The sequence below is a fragment of the Manis pentadactyla genome, chromosome 3 (assembly GCF_030020395.1).
Source record: "Manis pentadactyla isolate mManPen7 chromosome 3, mManPen7.hap1, whole genome shotgun sequence".
Taxonomy (NCBI): Eukaryota; Metazoa; Chordata; class Mammalia; order Pholidota; family Manidae; genus Manis; species Manis pentadactyla.
In genome coordinates this window covers 194516158-194534259 of record NC_080021.1, presented here as the reverse complement: position 1 = coordinate 194534259, position 18102 = coordinate 194516158, and the positions used below count along the sequence as shown (strand labels likewise).

The 18102-nt window shown below is 42.3% G+C and overlaps 1 long non-coding RNA gene across 1 annotated transcript; it reads right to left on the bottom strand.

Annotated features, from left to right (window-relative positions):
• Positions 1–960: 960 nt before the first annotated feature.
• LOC118929275 (uncharacterized) lies at positions 961–16428 on the bottom strand. The gene is made up of 6 exons (XR_005031526.2): positions 16001–16428; positions 14770–14890; positions 11787–11984; positions 10180–10323; positions 8118–8191; positions 961–2871 (listed from the first exon to the last, which is right to left on the bottom strand). It is a non-coding gene; the product is annotated as an uncharacterized LOC118929275 (long non-coding RNA).
• Between the last annotated feature and the right edge of the window lie 1674 nt (positions 16429–18102).

Sequence of the window (18102 nt, the reverse complement as noted above, 5' to 3'; positions counted from 1 at the left end):
TATCATTTGTCTTGTGTGGACTTCCCTGTTTCCAGGATCTTATATCTTTTTTTTTTTTAACTCCTAATTTTAAGAGAGGGTACATGGAATTAAACTTTTGACACTTGCATCTCTAAAAATGTCTGTTTTATCAACCCTCTTTATTTATAGTATGGGTGGGCATAAAATTCAACATTGGAAGTACCTTTTCTTCATATATTTAAAGATAATGCTCTGTTCCATTATAGTTTCTAGTGGGAAATTCATACCATTCTGATTCCTGATCTTTTGTGTGTGGTTTCTCCCTGGAAGCTCTTATATTTTTCTACTTTTCCCTGATTTTCTGAAATTTCACAACAATACTCCTTGGAGTAGGTCTTGCGTCCATTGTGTCTCATTCAGTAGATCCTCTCAATCTGGAAACAATCATATTATAAAAATTTACTGAGTTTCTTGGATTTTTCTTCCTTTCTGTACTTCTACAACTTCTTTTACTCAAACATTATGCCTCCACTTGATCCTCTAATTTGCTTTTTCCTCCTAATTTTATCTCATTTTTGGTTAAAATTTTTAGAGGTGGAGCAGGAGACGTATCCTAATTTTATCATCTAACTTGTCTATTAAATTATTAAATTTTTAATCTCATAGTATTTATTTCCAAGAGCTCTTTTTACCTCTTTTCCAGAGTGTTTTTTTATTCTCATCAGAAATATTTTTTTAATAAGAATCCAAAGTGGGTTTTCCTAGTTGGTGGGCAGTTCTTCTATACATGATGCATTAATAACTCAGACTTCTTCCACCCATGGCTTTGCTTCCACCCTAGAAATTCATCATTAATTATATCCAGCCAGCAGAAAGATAGAGGGAACTTCCAAGAAGATTTTGCAAAAGGAAAATGCTTACAAGATAGGAGTAAAGTTCATGGCTACAACTTGAGACAATAAACATTGTTGAATGCTATTAGGTGCCTAGGACAATCTCCTTCTCACAGGTTTTAATTATTCTCAAAATGCTTTAAATTAAACTATTTCTATTTTATAAGTGAGAAAGGTGAGATTCTCAGAGATTAAATAGTTTCCTCAGATTCACAGCTGCTAAGTGCCTTAGCCAGGGCTTAAAGCCAGCTTGTAAAACAAAGTCAGTTTACCATATATTTTTAAAGGATATGTGATATCTAAGGAAGTTTAGGTTTGGAGTGGAAAATAGACTAAGTAGCATTTAAAAAGTATTGTTTTCCTGTGACTTTTTTTTTACATATCCCTGCAATGCCTGGAAAATATATAGGTTAAACATTTTGAAAATTATTGTTGTATATACTAAACTTCTGACAAGCAGTCCAAAGAACATTGTAAAACTAGAAATATCAACCAAAAAACTGGATTATTAAAACTGAAGTAGCAAATATGATATAGAATGATTGGTTATTTAGATTGGGTGGGTAGAGATGGCATTTAGGAAATAACATGAAGTATTTATCCTCCTCTCCTTCGTCTACCTGGCTCCTGTTTCTGGGAGGCCCTGAAGCTCCTCTGCAAACCTGCACAGATCGGGCAGGACCCTCTCCAGGGCATCCCAGAGGCCTCCCCATCATAATTACACTGGGGAGTTAAGAGTCAGGATCTATGCCCCTGGTGGGGACGAAACCCACTTCCCCCGAGTGCACGGACTTCCCGATGAACCACTGAAGCCCAGGCACCACAAAGCCGATGATCTTGATGCTTTCCCCCTGTTGGAAATTCAGTTCATCCTTTTCTTCCCTCTCATGTCCCCTTAAGGTTTTACAATTTCTTCTGCCTGTTGGGAGAGAGCACACAGATCAAGTACGTAAGGCAGAAACAGCTGAGCCTTCCATGAGCGTCCAGTGTGACAGGAAACGCGAGGTTCCCAGACTTCAGAATTTCAAGGACCAGTAAAATCTTCGCCCAAAGAAAAAAATGGTAGGAATGACACAGGTAATTGGCTTTTAATTTTGCCAAACAAGGACATTCAAAGATTGGAACTACAATCTGCTCTCACCATCTTATAAAACAAAAGAGGCTTTTTAACGAATGCAGGAGAGATGATCTCAGAATGCTGGATATGCCCTAGCACTGAGCAAAGGGAGCCAGGGGAACACCGGAAAGCTCACTCGCTTCCCCAGTTCACCTGGTTCGCCAGACGCTTTGTCACGGTTCGCAGACCTTTGGACCAGGACGAGACCTACTGGGGGTGCTCTCCATTTCCGTCCGGCTCCTTCGGCTACCATGACCCTCAGTCTCCCCAAATGTAAAATGGAGATAATAAGAATACCTGTCTCATGAATATTAGGAAAAGTCAAAGGGATAAAGTGTACAAAGCATGGAACCTAATCAACCCTCAGCAAACATTAGCCTCCTATCCCTGGTATACAGGAAACTGCTAAGGGTCTGGGAGACCTTCCTTCTGACGACAGTCATCACCCAGCTTGGTAAGTCGCCCAGTAGGATCTAGTAATGACATAAGCATGAGCATTGTATTGTCCAAAATACAAAATAGATTTAAGTTGGTTTTCTTAGATCCTCCCAGGAGCCCCAAAGGGTAGGTAGAGCAACTCTTAGAATCCACGTTTTTTATACATTAGAAACTGGAGGCACAGAGTCTGTGATTTGTCCAAAGAGTTTGTGTGACACAGCTGGGTCTAGAACTTAAGTCTCTCAGCTGCTGGTCAGCCCTTCTGTCCACTGACCCTGCGCTGGCCGGCCCTTCTGTCCGGTGGCCCCGCGCCGGTCAGCCCTTATGCACCTCAGCTTCCATATCTGTTTTAGCTCTTCTGCTAGACCTACTACCTTTTTTTTCTCTGGCATTATTGGTCACATTTCTATTGATGGTGTCTTCAGGATCAGCAATTCCCACTGCTTTGTGGGTAAACAGGATCTACAATGTAGGAGAACTGTACTGAGTGATTAACAGATGCCATTAGGTCAGTTCCATAGCATTTGGAGTTGGCTTATGGTAAATGTAGGGTTGAAAGCACCAGAGGGAGGGGTGAGCACGTCAGACACTGATGACGTGCTCCCCGGCTGCTGCCCCCTCCCAACCTGAAAAACGTGCCTCAGGCTAGCCAATCCTCGCGCCGCTGTAAATCTAAGCCCTGCCTCCCCCTACCTTCTTTAAAAACTCACTGCCTGCCGTGCTGAGCACTGCGTGGACTATTTTCCGGTGAGTCCCACAGTTTCCCCCGGTCCGTTCAAAATCGTAGCTACGTCCAGGTTAGGGCATCCAGCCCACCCCCTGCGGGCATCCGGCCCGCCCCTGGCCCTGCGGTGTGGGAGGTGTCCCTCACCCAGGCTCCCAGGATGTCTCCCCTGACTTGGTGCGCTTGGGACGCTAGGCGCTCCTCTCAGTGGGATTAGTTGGGGAGGTGATGCAGACATGGGGAACCAGCCCTCAAAAGCAGAGGCTCAGACCCCATTGCGGTGTCTCATTTCTAATCTGGCTACTCTATATTTGTCCCGGGAAGTTCGCAAATGGAAGCTAGTCTTTCTTTGCTCTGAGGCTGGACCTCGGTATCCCTTGGACAATCAATCTCGCTGGCCCCCTGAGGGAACTTTCAATTTTGGCCTCCTCACCGACTTGACTAATTATTGCCACTGGAATGGAGAGTGGGGTAAAATCCCATATGTGCAGGCTTTTTGGACTTTGTGTTTCCCCCCAAACCTGTACGTTAAGTGTTCAACGACTCAGGTTCTCCTGGCCTGATCTCCAGTTAAAGATTGTCAGCCTCTTACTCTGCCCAGTACTTCTTCTTTTATAGATCAGCCAGAAGACCTTAGTCTCCCACCTCTCAGCTCGCTACCCCCACCCCTCTCCACCACCATCTTTAAGTTCTTTGTCCTCCCCCATGTCGCTGCCATCTTCAGGTCCTGTGTTCCCAGCCACGCCGCCTTCCCGCTCCTCTCCTCTTCCAGTGGCTGCACCACCCCCTCCCCTTCTCCTTCCGCCTTCACCGCCCTCTTCCCCCACTGGAACCGCTTCTCCCGCCCTCCGGTTCCAGAAGCCACAGACAAGAAGCTAAAAAGAAAGAAAGCAATTAAATATCAGTAACTCAAATCTTTATATCAGTTTGTCTGTGTATATGTTTTTATACAAAAAGTGTTGCTAAATGAAAAATATTTTCCTACCTCCGGATGGTATTAATAAAAATTAATTTAAAAACAAGCACTTGTGAAAATTAGGCATTCTAAAACTTCCAGAAAATCTAATAAAAAATATTAAGCATTAATGTTAATTTAAGTTTAACTGAAATGGACATGTCCTTATAGTTATCAGCTGCCAAAGTTTACTTACTTAAAGTCATTTAAGTTAATGTTATCTGTTAAACATTTCAAGAAGATGCTTAAAGAAAAGCTTGACTTTGTCTAATGTTTAGTAAAAGTTTTGTAAGTAATCTAGCATAGTCGCTAAAAATAAGTAAACAAGTGTAGCAAATAAACATCTTAATAATAATACTGTACTTAATATATAACAGTGTATATATATGCAAACAGCCTGAGAATTTTTGTGGTAACCAAAATTCTTAAAGTTTGCCAAGTTATATAGACATATTTTGTGCCTAATGAGAAATTGTGCTGTAAAGCACATTTCCAAAAATGATAATATATGTTCATAGATGTATCAATCTGAAAAATGCTAGTGTAACAGTTTACAGTAGCCTATTTTTCAGTGTTCACTGAAGCTTAAAGTAATAGTTTTAAGTTCTAATTAAAACTACTTAAAGTAATAAAGAAAACATTTCTGCAAGCTAAAGAATGTGTCTTTTGATAAAAGAATAACTTTGTTCTAAAGTACAGCTGTTTATTTAGAGAGAGAAATCTAAATGTAAAAAGAATGTTGTAGAAAGTTTGTAGAAGAATTTAATATAGTCATGCTATATAAAATTAAAGCAAATGAGTCTCAGTATCAAGTACATAGCAAAATTTTGTTTTCAGTTAAAAAGACAAAGTTTTCTGAACTGGTAGTCTGCTCTTAATATTGAAAGATTGCAGAGGGTTCTTGTAATTGTTTTATCAAAGCAGTTTCTTATGCTTAAAGTCTCAGTGAGTTGTCGAAGTCTTTAAGAAAATGAGATCTTAATATTAAAAGAACTAAATACTAAACTTTGCTAACAACTGTGTAACCTTATTTATTTGCCTTTGAAATATTTTGTTGTAATTCTAGTTAAATGAATAAGTATTGCTTCATAGCAACATATAATCCTATTTAAGCAAGTGCCTTAAAACTTTTAACAGCCTCCCAAAATCAAATTCAAAAAGGTGCTTTTTACCTCTAGTTCATTCTGGTATTTTCCAGAGGGCCCCTGGAACATGTCAGAAGAATTTTTTCTCATTGAAGAAAGTTATTTGGCTAATTTAGCTTATTTATCTAATATATAATTACCTGCTTAATTACCTGGAAAGCACTATCACAGGGAATGATGCTAAACTTTGTTACTGAATGTTTTGTGTTACAGAAATGTCCAAATTTCCCTATGACAATTGTCTTACAGTAAGCTCTCATCAGATCTTTAACCACTGTCATCTGTACATGTTTTGTCATCTATAGTCACTGTTTCATTACTCCTAAACTAGTAAAAAACTAGATTTCAGCAGAACAGGTATTAGTTACATAGGATTAAATAAACTAAAGAAGATGATTTTATAGCTTTTTGTTTCAAATATTGTTGATAAAGTGTTTTAAGCTTTTTCTCTTAAGCTGACAGTTTAGTAAATGGCTGCCTTTATAAGCAGAATTGAAACTTTACCTTTCTCTCTACCTGATCCCTCCAGAATTTAAAAACTCTCAGGGACTATTTTTATATTTCATGGCGGTATATTTATTTGCACAAGTTCAATAAAAATCTGCTTTCCTTGTAAGAATACCAATTAAAAACACAAGTTATACTACCAAACCTTTGACTAGAATGTCGTACCTGAGAAACACGTGCATAAACTCAGATATGAACAGCTTTAAAGAACTAAAGTTGACTTTATAAAGCCAACAAAGCCCCTTAGAAGAACAGGTCTAGTACCTTGCTTACACAGTTCCCAGCAGCCTTACCAGGTGAGTAAAGAAAGTCACTTCCTGGCAGGTGCAAAAACCTCAAGATGTCTTAGAGACCTCGAGAAGAGAAGAATTCACCCAAATCTACAGGTACTGCAGACAAAACCTGATAGCAAGTCTGGCTTGGCTTTCTAGCCTCAAGAGGCCTTTAAAAGTTCAATCTGAAATTCCTTACAAAAAGTTCCAGCAAAGCACATTTAAAAGAGTCTATGTAATCAATTGCTCTTCTTGCTGCACTTTTGCAAATAATAAAGCCAAGTGTTACTTATTTTCTTAACCTAGTTACTTCTAATAAAAATGAGAGTAGTTTTAGAGAAAAGTATTGTTTCAGTAATGCAGTCTTATCTATACTAAATCCTAATACTAGTCATTGAAATGTAAACTCGATCCAGAATTCTAGTTTCCCCATGATACCTGGCTATGATTCTCAATTGGACTCTTCATATTTCTAATTCTCATATTCAGCCATGCATTCTTAATCTCATCAAGTTTGTCCTTCCAGAATAGAAGTGCCAACCTTCCGAGGCCCTCTCAACTGACCAGTGATAAAACCTAGCTGCACCCTTTACTGTGCCCCCCTCTCAGCATGAAGCAGCCAGAGCAGTCGTCACCTCTTTTCCCTGGCAGCAGCTAGAGTCTCTATCAGTAGAAGAGAAAATGAAACAGAGTCTGTGAGCTTAGACAGAGTGGAGTGAGAACCTCTAGAGAAAGCAGGGCAAGATATTTGCAGTCAGAGCAATGTAACTACATGCTAAGAAACGCCCCCTGACAATGCCCCTTGTCAGCCAGAAGTAGCCAAATCAAGTCGGTGCCCATTATAACCAAAAGGCTAGAATGTAAGGTTGAAAGCACCAGAGGGAGAGGTGAGCACGTCAGACACTGATGACGTGCCCAAGTCCCCGGCTGCTGCCCTCTCCCAACCTGAAAAATGTGTCTTAGGCTAGCCAATCCTCGCACTGCTGTAAATCTAAGCTCTGCCTCTCCCTACCTTCTTTAGAAACTCGCTGCCTGCCCTGCTGAGCGTGACTTCCCCAGCCTGTGATAGCCAGGCTGGAGAACATCGCCCAGGAATTGCGCTCAAATAAACTGCCCGGCCCTTTGTTGCCTCTTGTTGCCTGCTTATTTTGGCTAGAATTTATCTTACAGTCACATTGTACCAGTGAGGAAGTTGTGGCACAAGGCAGGCAAAGGAAGTGGTTGAAGTCACACTGCTTTTAAGTTGTGGAGCCAGAATTTGAACCCAGAACAGACCTCACAGCCCCATATTCCTAACCACAAGGCCATACTGCCTCACACAGCTAAAAAATTCTGTTTATGGTCAATTACTGATTAGACCCAATGCCTGGGTTGCCTGGGTTCCATTAATTTCCTCTTTTTTTTTTTTTTAAGTGTTATTTGGATTGGAGCTTACAAAATTGTACTTTGTGCTAGGTGTGGTGGGCGCACTCTTAAGAATGAAGGTGAAAAGAATGTATATTCTAGATACCCAGGAAACATTCAAGTTCACTATCCAGTAGACACAGCTATACTTGCAGTTGTTTGTGTATGGGTACACACACATACATATACAGATTATCTAAAAAGTGTGTGTGTGTGTGTGTATACACATACATATACATCATTCATTTATTCAATAAATATTTACTGAGTATTATGTGCCAGGCATTCCTACTCTTCTTAAATTCAAGATTAATTTTACAAAACCATAAGGGAAGTTAGAAAACGTTTTCACCAGAGACTGAAAGCAAGCAGGCTGCAAGCCACATTTGGCACACACTGGGGTTTTTTTCACACATGTATGTAGCCCCTATGTTCCCTACCATTTCTAAACATCTTCCATCCAGGCCCTCATGCCTCTGTGCATTCTGCTCATCTCGTCGGCATTTGTACCTATGGCCTCGGATTGAGGGTTTTCATTTCACAGGAAAGGAACCCCATGGGTCCAGACTGTACCTGGCTTCTCCAAATCCAGTAGCAGAGGCTAGACAGGAATTCACATCTTAACTCCAAACCTGCAGATAAAGTGAGGAGGCAGGGCAATAGTACCTTGCTAACAAGACTATTCTTGAACTCAGCCATACCGATCTGACAGGAGCCTGTCCAATTCCTCTTCCTGGAAAGGCCACAGCTTCTTGGATAATTCTTTAGGAACCATCTGCCAATGGAAACATGGGGTTTGCAAACATGGATTTCAGAAAATTAGAACAGTTAGCAGAATAGTCTGTTAAAATAACAATGATGATGATAAGTATTGTTGTTATTACTCTCACCGTAATGGTGGCAAATGTTTATTTTTTTCAACTCTTTATTGGGCACTATCAGAAGGAGAAGAGCTCAATAGGCCTGGGATGTTTTCTGGTCTGCAATTAGTTTGTCAGTTAAATAACTAGCAAGGGGTTCCTTTCCATTCTCACTGTCAGAGTCTCCCCCAGAGCCACATACAGGGTCCATGGCCCAGGACCATGTTTATTGCCACTGGAGTGTATAGTACCTCCCAGCAGGGATTCTCAAAATTTAGTGTGAAAGACATCCCTTGATGTTTAAGGGGAGCTTACATAAAATGCAAATTCCTGGATGCAACCCCAAGAGAGTCTGAGGAGGGCCAGGGGGTCTGAATTGTAGTAAAATCCCCAGGTAATTCAGATACAAATGGTCCCCAGGCCCTACACCGACAGACCCTGCCTCAGAGACCAGGCAGTTCATTCCCTCTTAGGGACAAGGTCCTTCTGAAATTCTGAGTCGTCTACAGTGTCACCAAACCATGCAAACCTTGACTGGTGGAAAAAATAACAAAAGAGAAAAAAGCCACCCAGATTCCGTCCCCTCCTGGGCACTGTGGATGCCCATATGTGCAAGCATGCCTACTCTGTTTTGTGCAGAACTTCTCCCGGGATGCAGGCAGCTACTCACTGGTGGAAAAGGAGTGGCAGAGGTTCCAGGACCGACACAGGCACCAGGCCCCTCTGACCTGTCACCAAGGACACGCCTTCCCACTCAGATCCACCTTCAACTATCTTCACTGAGACTAACTCATTCTTGCAAAGTGTCAAGCACTCTCCTTCCTTTTCAGCTGACTGAGCCACGGAGCACAGGGCTCTGCAGAAGAAGTGGTGTGGAGGCAATGAGAAAAGCCCCTGCAAGGAGTAGTAGGAAATGAATAGGGAACTATCAAACAATGTAACCTTTCTAGGCAGAGCCCAGACACTCTCCATCCTGGGAGTAAAGTACACAGAGGACAAGAAGTCCTTGTATTCCCAGAAATACAGGTACCAGGTAAAAAAGCCAAAGACAAGGAACTCACTTAAAAGAGACACCTGAACTCTGAATAATTTGTGAGAGTAAGGTCTAATTGGGACTTCACCTTGAAAAAAAAATGAAAGGAAAACTTAAAAAAGTATATTCAGTAGGACTTCAGTTAAAATTGCAACCTCATGTTTAATCTTAGGACCAACAAACAGTAAATAAAGTTGACTTGGGTGAATATAATTTCTCCAACTAAATTTTATAGTAGAACAGTATGAAATTCTTTCCTTCACTTGTGAATTGTATGATGTTTTCCTAAAGAGACTCATTTTGCTCAATATTCTATACAAATCTGACTCTTTCAATGGGTCTGTGATACCACCAGTTGTTAGCTGGTTGGCTGTAGCCCCAATTGGATCCTTTCTTGTAAATAGATTGGTGGGTGCTTCACACGGTTCCCCAACATCATTTTCCTTCATTTTATGAAGTCTTCCAGTTTTGTAAGATTTGCCATTTTATTTTACAATCAAATGATATCATATGTTTAGGAAAGTGATTGTCAATCTTGGATACACTTTAGAATTACCTGGGCAACTTTCAAAAAATCCCGAAGCCTGGCCCCCACCTCTGGAGATCTCATTGGCTTGGGTGGAGCCTTGGCATGGGCATCTCTTAACAGCTCCCCCTGTGGTTCTAACGTCATCAGTGAGATGAGCCAACACAGCTGTTCATGAGATGTCAGTGAGATGTCACTGAGAAAGATATTTGGAGTAATATTGTAACAGGTGGGTTCATTTATGAGTATTTTCATGTTTGACTGGTTTTCCTTCCCTTTGTGCCCTAATTATTTCAAGTACTCTGATAATAAATATCCACATAAGATCCCTACTCCATGCTCACCTTCCTGTATCAGGAGTCCCAGGTATATTGTTTCCAGGTGTGTATCATCTACAGACACTTGAATCTCTGTATCCTCCACCAGTCTCCAGTTAAGCCAGTACTTGTGGTCAAAGAGGAGATGCTCCAGACACACAGAAACATAGCCTGAGAAGTCGTTTGGGAAATATAGGTCATTTTTAAATGACATTTACCATTTTTAACATACATCAGATCTTCATAAATGAGTAATGAGTGACCAAACCTAGTTACCTCTTTCAAGTATATCCATGGAGGAATCTCCAAGATTACGATTTTGCCTCTGAGAGTTCTTGGTTACCCCCTTACAATTCTCCTGATTTGAGGCTTACATTCTCGTAGCTGAGGACGCAGTGGCTGGGGGTTCTCCACGGCCGCAAGAGAGTCAGGATTCACTTTACAGCCCTACTCTGACCCTCTCCCTCACCCATGCCCAGTAAGCTCTCCCTGTTAAACCAGACTAGGAACTATGCAAACTGCAGTTCTGGTTAGCATTTTAAACATACCTGTAAATGTGAATTATTTGTATGAAAATTTTGCTTTTTAAAATTTCTTTCTTTCTTAAGATGCAAAAACCCATCTCTTTCTGACTTTCCATTGTACCTAGTTACGGCCTCGTTTATCTTTTGTAATTATACTTCTTGTACTTTAATGTGCACACAAGTCACATGGGGACCTTATTAAAACACAGATGCTGGTTCAGTAGGTCTGGGGTGGGGCCTGGGATTCTACTTTTCTAACAAGCCCCACATGAGGCGAGTGCCACAGGTCCCTGGAGCACACCTGGAATAGTGGGAGCCTCTGATGGTCACACAAGACGATGGTGTGGAAAGCGGAAAATCATCAAGACTGTGAGAGGAGAAGTCACAGCTTCTAGCTGGGAGCCATCTTGACCCTCCCCTGCATAAGGTCGTTTCCTATGTAAGTCACATGGAACCCAGCATTTTCAGGGAGAAGTAGAGCCTGTGTCAGTCCAAGTGGCTGCCTCTTGCTTTGCCTGCGTTTGCTTTGGATTCGACATCTCCCTATCAGGAGTTATTCTCCATGGAGTGGAGAAGCGAGCTGCTTCCCGTCAAAGTGGGCCTGGTTCTGTGCTCTAAGGTGACTCCTTTACCCTCTAGGAAACCCTGTGACGTGAGGCCTCTTTAGCAGGTAACTCTCTCATCTCTTTCTTACTCTTTTCCAAAAGCATGGGTAAAGTATCAGGGAACTTTACTATTTTGAGCAGCTACTTTGATCTTACTCAAGACTGGTTCCTCTTTTTTTTTAGAAAAAACCATCAACTTTGCACCTGCCTCAGTCCTTTGAATTCAGTAGGTGACCCATCACTGTTTGCTGATTGGTTGATTACCTAAGAAAGAAGTCTCTCCCTGAAAACAAAGAAGTGTTACACATGGCATTTTAGAGTAAGAATTAATATTTGATTTAGATTTAGTTCCAGGTAGTTTATGACATCTAAAAAAAAGTTAACCATCCATGTTAAGGCTTGACCTCTTTCAATTACCAGACCCATTCCTTAATGTCAAGCCCTACAGATTCGCTGACCTGTGACATACATAAGTGCTCCTCCATCTGCCTGCCCCACATCTTACCTAAGTTCAGGTAAGTGGAGAACTTCCAGATTTCCTCCATGGTTTTGAAAGTGATGAGGAACTGGGCCTTCTGGGGCTGGATACCCACCAACCTGGCTGAGAGGTCAGCCTGGGATGACAGTGTCCAGCTAACAAACTCACACAAGCACAAAATATTTTGCATGACTTTCTTGATTGTGGCATTGGTTTTCACATCACCTAAAATAAAAAAGGAAAACAAATGTCCATCAATAGGAGACTAGTTAAAATGAATCATGGTTCATCCATTTAATGGAACATTATGGTATTATGTGGCCATAAAAAAGAATGAAGAAACTCTTTGTACACTGATATAGCCTCCAAATATACACTGCTAAGTGGAACAACAGCAACAACAAAAATAAACTGAGCTATAGAACTACGTGCAGTTCTACTGTGTGTAGTTCTACTACCTTTTGTGCAAAAAGAAAAAGAAAAGGCTTATAGAGAAAGGTGGAGAATAAATCATAGAAGGCACCTTGGAAACACGTTTGATGGTGCTTCCAAGTCTAATTATTTTTATAAAGCTGGCAAACAGAAAAATCAAAGCACACAAAAATAAAAATCATCCACAATCCCTTCTAGAAATCACCAATATTAATACTTTCCTGTATTAACTAGGAATCTTTTTTCTTATCCATGCGTTTCTATGTAACTTTTTATATATAAGTAGAATCCTGTTACACAAATTGTTCTGTAATCTTATTTTGTTACCAAACAATATTTTATAAACCATCTCCCATATCATTAAATCATCAACATCATTTCTAATGGTTACATATGCCACTGCTGCATTAACATAGTTAATTCTTAAAATTCTTTTATGGTCAGACTTTTGAGTTTAATTTTTTTTAATATCCTCAACTGTACTGTAATAAACATCCTGTTGCTAAATCTTTGTACACATCTTTGACTGTTTACACAAGTAGTTCTGAGAAGTGCGGTTAGAAACGCAAGGATCTTCACATTTTCAAACCTAAAATGCAGGAAGGCAAACCGCCCCAGAAAGGCTGTGCCAATCCCCGTGCGCGGCCAGCAAGCCCCTCCCCTTTTTGAAATACCTGACAAAGCTGGCCGAAATCACTGCCCACACTTGGTTTTCCCCTAAACACTTTCTCCACTGCTGTCCAAGCCTCTGGGTTGACTGTAACAGGTGGTGGGCAGGATGTCCCTCTCCCCGCCGGCCAGGTCTGGCCATCCGAGGTCAACCCCGGAGCCCTGTTCTGGGGGAAGCTTGGGGGAAGAAGAGAGCAGAGGATCCGGAGGCAGAGCCCCTGAGGTCAGCAGAGCCGAGCCCGCGGCTTTCTCAGGCCAGGCCCCAGGTGGCCCTGGATCCCTGCAGGATGTAGACCCTGGGAGTCAGGGGAGGGGTTCTAGGTAAAACCTGATTCACAGGAAATTGACTAACTGCCAGGCGCTTTGCCAAGAGCTTTGTGAACAATGCCTCGTTCAACTCTCACCATATCCCTGTGAAAAGAACATAATTACAGTACTTAATCCATTCTTAGGTGCGCTTTTACCACATTTAACCGTTATGGAAATAAAAGGTAAGGAAGCCTGGCATCATATTTGATTGGCGGTATTCACTTGCTTTCCTGGAGATAAATAACTCAGCGGTGCAGTTTCTAATCAAACGGCACCTCAGGTTTCTTAGAAAGTGGCACCATCTCTGTGCGGTGACCAAGGAGTGTGGGGCCCAGGCAGGGGAAGCAGCGAGGAGGGTGTGGCACCCTGACTGGACCTGAGGTCCGGCACACTCGGGGCCTCGGCGGCGTCCCGAAGCTTCCGGCTCACGCCACAGCCCAGCAGGCCGGCGCACTCAGCCAAACCCAGCCCTCGGATGTGCCAACAGTGCCTTACATCAGAAGAAACTCCACGGTGCCAATTTGTATCTACCGCCTCCAAGTTTCTGAATTCTGGAAATTTAAAAATGCAAACTACTATTTATACTTTATCTATTACTTAGGGAGTGCCAGCCCCCACCTGAGCACAGAGCCAAGCTCTCTGCACGGGGCCGTCTCGTTTGCTCTGCCCAACAAAACTGACATGACTATTTTTGTTACATGACAGATGAGTAGAGCCTGTTTCTCTCTCTTTTATATCAAGTTAATGCAGAGACTATAAAAATAACTAGGACATATTAGTTCATTATGTTAAGTAATAGTCTCCTTCTTCCCCCTCTAGTTGTAACAACTTGCAACCATTTCTGAGTTCAGTTCTCCCAGGAAGCCCTCCTAACCTGTAAGCAGTTTCACATACCATTCTTCTGGGTTTAGCCACTGAAGATCCCATCTACCCACCATGAAAGATGAGAAACTGGTTTGTTTACTTTATTGTCTTTTCCTCCTCTCATTCTAATATTTATAGTCATTAAATGCAGATTGGTAATTTTGCCATTTAAAATAATGTATGCTTAGTGATTGCCAGTGGCTGAGGGAAAGGGATAGAGGGGAGTTATTGTTTAGTGGGTCCCGAGCTTCAGTTTGAGATGATAAAAAAGTTCTGGGAAGGATAGTGGTACTGATTACACAACAGTGTGAACGCACTTAATGCCACTGAATTGTACTTAAGATTATTTATATTGAAAATGTATATTATGTATGTTTTATAACAATAATAAAACAATAAACTTCAAATTTTCCATATTAAAGAAAGTATACTTACTGAGTTAGGCAGTACCATTCCCATTCTACAGAGGGTAAGTAACTTGCCAAAGGCCACACAACTAATAGTGGCAGATTTGAAACAGTTTTCTCTGATGCTGCAACTCCAGCGTTCGCCCCATTCTGAGTTCCTGCACATTCTTGATGAGCAGAGAATGTGTGCATTTTCATTCACTGATTTGTTCAGTCAGAGGGTTTCCTGAGGGGCCTACTTTATTCCTGTCGCTGTCCTAGATGCTGGCGAGCCCATGGTGGACAGACAGGAGGCAGCTCAGAGTTTGCACCGCTCAGGCCACGCTCACCTTACAGCGCACGCACGCACCTCCTGGTCCTCATTCTCCAGCCGCCTCCTGGCCGCTTCCTGCAAGGGGCCATTCACACACCTCCTGGAGCGGCTCCTCACAGTGAAGGGGAGCGCCAGATCTTAAAGAGAACAGAGGGAAAAGGGTCAGGCTGGAGAGGCAAGTAGGGGGCAGAAAGAATGAGATGAATCCCCACTGGCTCCCACACCTGAGCCCTAAATTGGTGCATCCTCATTAATTCGAGGAATCCAGGACAGACACGGGTTCACATGCATGGCAAGGAGATTCATATCGAACGGGCCATTTGGAGGGAGATTCTAGAGGGAGTTGGGGACAGTCTTTGGAATACCAGCAGCTGCTGCATTCAGGTTGGTTATTTCTTCTTTGAAAAAGGTTTATTCCTACACTGCCTAGCACTGAGGTCACAGTGGCAACATGGAACCAGCTAGGACATGGATTTCCTCCTGTGGATGATCTTTGAAAGATTTGAATTAATACTAATGTATCTGTGTTTATTGGAAATGTATTTATATGTCAGATTTATAATATGTAATATTCTATATTATGCATTGTACATACACACATACCTTTCTCTAACCTCTTCCTTTCTGATAGTGCATTTATTAATGTCTGTCAGGGTAGTTGGTTAGTGTGTTAAAGTCTATCTCTCATTTCATCAAAGCACACATTCCTTTAACCAACACTGGCAAGCAGAAGCTGTTTTAGATGTTGGGATACAGCAGAAAGCCAAATAGACATGGTCCCTGTCTCACGGAGCTTATCTTCTTGCAAGTAACCAGTTCCATGAACACGATAATTTCAGATGGAGAGAAGTGTTATTAAAAAATGTAAACTTTTTTACAAAAATGTAACAGACGGAGCGATGGAGCAGCTAGAGGGTGGGATACACCTTTGCACAGAGTTGGCGAAAAGGCCACACTGAGGAGATTCATCTCATAATTGCACTTTGCCATGTCTTCTTTAATTAGTAAGTAGCAATTCCGTTAATCAGTAGCAAGCACAATGCACCAGGAAGGCACTGGAGGGAATAACCCAGCGGAGGTCTCTCTTCTAGCCCTAACTTGCCAGGGTCTTTGCAAATTCCTGAGCACATTAGAGACCGCCCTTCTCAAGCCAGCCTGGGCCTTCAGCTTTTAAAGGCCTGGCTTTAACCTGGAAGTTCTGAATGCTATGGCTGCAGACCAGCTCTAGTGTGGCACACACAACTGACCTGACATTTGTGTGAGCCTCAGGGAGGCGTCTGTTCCGCTCCTGGCCCGTGCCCATTCCTCCCGGGCTGGTGTTCTAACCTCTGCCAAGTCCTCCATCTTCGGCAGTCCCATCCAGCCTTCCAGTAGCCTCACTGGTCAGCTCTGGTCTGCAGGAGGGGGTGAAGCCCAGGGAGGAGGAGTCACACAAACCCGTGCTTAAGGTTGAGCTCCTACCTCCCTCACTGCACCACCCTCAACAGTTAATTACCTCTCTGCTCTTGACATTTCTCATCAGCAAGATGGCCTTTAGAGTACCTATCCCACGGGAGTTTTAAGAGCCTTATTAAACAAGATTATGCACATAAGCCTTGTGTCCCATGCCTGGTACATACAAAATGTTCAACAAATGCAATAAGCATCAGGTGTTGCCCCTCCCAAACTCCCCACCCCCACCCAGTACTCCACTCATGCCCTCATGCAGTGACACTTGTAATTAACCTTGACCCTTATTCTGTGATTCCTCATCACCAAGCCTATCTCACCTGTCTTTCCAAAGACTGCTCCAAACTCCCCTCTAGAACCTCTTTCTAGCCCCTGATGAAGGACAGACCCTTCAGTGTGAAACTCTTTGCCAAGCAGGTGAATCCATGGATATGCAACTCAAAAGACCTGGATTTAAATAAGCAAAATGCTTCTGAGATCTCAACCAGTCAGAGTTGACACTCAGAGCCACACCTTGGGGCCACCGTGGAATCCTACAGTGCCCTCTGCATCACCAGAAGGGGGAATAAATCCAGTTTGCTCTAGTTTTAATGTGAGGTGCATTTTGTCATTCGTTTAATCCTTCTGATAACCAGTCATTTAATCACGAAAAACGTATCTGACTGATTCTGTCTGCTATCCTTCCACATAAAGGAGAGGCTGGCGGCTGGAACTGAGTTTCCCCTTCGCACCCAGTGACCTTCCTGGAAAGAGCTTCATGGCAGAAAATGCTGAAAGACAGACAAGATCAGACTCGGTGGGTTAAGTCTCACCTACACGTACCCATTGTTCATTGGCCTTCATGCATTGATAAGGCAAAATGCTGAGTCCATTGCATTCATGGAACAACAGATGGTGATTCAGCTTTTTTCAAGGGTGGCCCAAGCTGACAGACAGATAAGCGGATTGACACAATAGCATGAAAGGGAGGGCAAGGTTTTTCTCATTGTCAGCCAAGCAGTTTGACAGGATTTAAAATTGGGAAAAGAAAACATCTGGTATGGCATTTAAACAATGTTGATTTACATGATTTATGCCCTGTAAAACATTTTTCACACATCTGTATTTTGAGTGCCAGAGAGAAGCACGTGTTTGGAGGGGTGATGGAGCACCGTGGTCATGAATGAGGACTGAGATTTGAGTCCCTTTGTCATCACGCAGTGACTATGTGCAGAAACCGCTGCCCTCTCTGAAATGCCATTTGTCACCTTTGAAATAGAGAGTTTGGTGACACCTCCCGGAGTGGAGAAGAACCTGTTCGGGATCACGCAGCAGTTGCTTGGCATGCGATTTGCTCTCAAAAAATGGCCCCTGTTGCTGAACCACAGACATTGAGTCGTGTACAGGTGCACCCCCATGCCTGGTACAAGGGGCAGCCCAGGCGCAGCTCCCTCTGAGGACAGCTCTCTCTGCCAGTTTCACTGAGGTCTCTTAAGGAAAACCTTGCGAGAAATGTGTATTGAGAGTAAGAGTTTTTTTCACACCAGTTTCCAAATCTTTTTCTGCTTCTGAAAGATTCATACAGATGCTCTTCTCAACCAATGTTAGCTCACATACTTGACCCTTTATTCACTTACTCATTTGCTTAACAAGTACTTATTGAGAATGTGCTGTGTACAATGTACTCTATTAGGCACTGTATAGAATACAAATGTGACTGCCACATATTTATTTAACTATTCATGTATTTATCTACCGAACATTTTCTGGGCACCAGCTCTGTACAAAGGACTCTTTTAGGTACTATGTAGAACACAAAATTATTTTTAAAAATTCCCCTGCTTTTCAGCACCTTAAAAATCGAAATAACGATGTACTCTCTTCAACATAGCAAATATGATGGCACTCCCAATATGTGCCA